Below are 3,104 nucleotides of genomic sequence, written 5' to 3' on the forward strand. Positions count from 1 at the left end.
CAGTAGAATCCTGATTTAAGGTTTTTCAGGGGGGACAAAATTTAAAACACTAAATGCGGAAAAACACTAAATGAGGACCTGCCATTTTTTTCAGGTTTTAGGGATGGTAATGATTGGAATGGCTTTTTATGAATAAAAAATATTATTTTAAGTAACTAAAAGGTGGTGAATGCAGCAAAAAATTCTATAATGAAATGTTCTCTGCCCTATGAAGGTTGGATAATACTTTTCAGGAATCAGCTAAAAAAATGGGTAGTAAAAATAAGTAATGAGAGGATGACAATTGTTTTAATGAAATATTTTAAGAAAATTCTAATAAACATCAACTTAAAAGCATTCTCACACGGATTATTATTATGGACATTAGTGATTCCATTTTTATGCATATTTCAGTGGTCTCTATGAAATTTAGAATTTTTTCTGTAAAAGTGACATGTAGGTGACTATAGCATTTCTAATATAATAAGAAAAGGTGTAAGTAGGTACTCGAAAAATCATGAGGAATGAGTGAAATAAAGGGACAGCAGAAGATCGCTAATCCCGAATTCTCAACTACCGAATATCTAGTAAAAGGGAGGTTTTCTGGAATTTTGCTAACTTAACGTTTTCTGTTGCCTCGGCGAAACAAGGGATTTATGAGCCTTTAAAAAGCCTCCTATGCGCACATTTTGAATTTCGAGGTCATTCAAAAAAGTAGAATCTTATTTTAGTATGCGTACAAGTCGATGGTGATTCAACTCGATGATAACACCAGATTCCTTGTCATATATCCGCGGCCTTATGCAGGTCGAATGGAGCCGGGAGAAGTTGCTTACGCGGCGCGCTGATCACCTTGACTCCAACTCGCCTTGTTTCTCGGCAGCTTTTAATAAAATTTGGTTGGAGCTTGAATAACGTTTAGCTAAACTCTGTTAAGTGAAAAGGTTTAACCTTCAACAGAACTGGATTTCATCCGAAAAATTGTCAGTGCCTCTGGAGGTTGGCAATTTCGTCAGGGTTATGATGTCGAAGTCAACCACCAACCACCTGCCGGATTTTCGTATTTTTCCGCGCTCATCTATTCTACCGTGAGTATGCGGTGATTTTTTTTCCAGCATGAGCGATTTATTTAGAGTCATGGACCGTGATAGTTCGTCATAACTCCGATTGTCATTCTCTTTTGACATTAATTAGCACCAGATAAATATTTTTGAATCGACAGCGATATCAACCAGCCGCATGTCGATAAATTGGCTCCGGGATATCTAAATTACGATGTAAAATAATGTTGTTCCGCAGGGAAAGAATGCTCTCACTCACGGTCATGACAGGGGAAACACTTCCTCTGTTCTTTCGCTGTTCCTCCGTGGAAACTGACCTTGGAATGGATTATAGAAAGAATCTTCTAGTGAACTGCGCAATTGATATTGGGCCTCCTCTTTTGAACAGAGAAAGTAGCCGACTGAAAAAAATATTGGGCTAATAATCGACTGCCCGTAGGGAGTAGAGTTGAAAGGGGCATAAGCCATCAATTGAAAACATAACGAGAAAACCATTATTGTAGCGGCCCTCGGAGGATAACTCGTGTCATCAGTCGTCACGTATCATCGAAGTCAAGTTCAAGAAGTGAAGGATAAGGTAGTTCGAGGTTATTAAGGGATGACTTTGCTCCATTAGATCGGATCTAATACAAAAAGTACCTGGTGTTTGGATCAGAAGGGGAGCGAAACGTTACGAGAAGACAAACCACCCAACTTGTGAGTTGAAGGTCGCAGCGCTGCGCTCGCGGAAGAAAGCAGTTGAAGAAGCGTTCCCCGGTAGATTCTATCGACTCTTGGTAAACTTTCATGAGACTGTTCTTGTTGATGAGAATAAATTCGAAGATTTGGATGAACCGTCATGAAAAAACGTTAAATCGGGCAAAAAAATCTTGAGCGGGACAAATTTTTACGACCATAAATGCGGAAAAACGCAAAATGCGGAAACACTAAATACGGATAATTTTTACATTGTCCTCATAGGGAATGAACCGGGACCCAAAAAAATAAACGCTAAATGCGGAAAAACCTTAAATGCGAAGACCTTAAATCCGGATCCGACTGTATTAGGTTATCAGTTACATAATAACTTCCCTGGATTTGTACGTGGAGAACAGAAACTAACCATTGCACTACCAACCAACTGAAATAGGTTATCAATTTGCCTATGTATTTGTTTGTAAATTTATTTTTCCGTAAGGTATTTATCAACAAAATTGTATTAATTGAGAAAAAATAATTTAGTAGGATTGAAAATGTGTAGCATGTGAAGTTTCACATTTTCAGTCTTGAGTTATTTTATGCTTTTACGATGTACGCAAAAATTGAAGGACTATTTGTTTCATTTAATGGTGATATTTATTTAAACTTCTTTGTGTGGAATTGATTTCATTGGTTTTTGGAGATATTTTTGAAATAATTCTTTTTAGTAAAGTTTTGTCGAAATTTTGAGCCATGCTCATTCTCATCCTCATTTCAAATCAACTCTTAAGTTTTTCATTCCTTTCCTGTGCTTTTAATATAATTTAAACTGATGGAACTTATAATGTAAATATTTTTTAAAGGGAATGATAATGAAGTAGCTTTAGTATCATAAATTTTTTATTTTTTCATTGAGATGAATTAAGTGGAAATCGATGGGAGTGTAAAAACTCTTGGCTGAATGCTTTTGAAACAAGTCTGAATGAATTATGCTGTATGAATTTGGTGGAACATGAATTAGATAGTGTAATTCAGAGACATTGTTTGTATCATCAGCTATTTATGAAAACCTCAGTAGTGTCGGGTTTTACTGGAAAATCACTCATCACAGTGATCATTATGGCATTGAAAAAAAAATTCTGATGTTACAATTTTACAATGTAAGGTGAATTTAATTATCTCTCCTATTATTGCATTTTGGTCCTGGATCCTGATTAATCAATGATTTTTTTTCTGGAAAAGTTGGAAAAATCATCAATGCAAAAGAAATATTCTCATGAACTGTTGTGCGTTTTTTCAACAAATTTTAAGCCTATGAATTACAAAATGTGCATCATGATTCCTTTGAGCCTCTCAGCAGATAGATTCTCTGCACTCAACACCTTT

Source organism: Ischnura elegans, chromosome 5, assembly GCF_921293095.1.
Source record: "Ischnura elegans chromosome 5, ioIscEleg1.1, whole genome shotgun sequence".
In the NCBI taxonomy this organism is placed as follows: domain Eukaryota; kingdom Metazoa; phylum Arthropoda; class Insecta; order Odonata; family Coenagrionidae; genus Ischnura; species Ischnura elegans.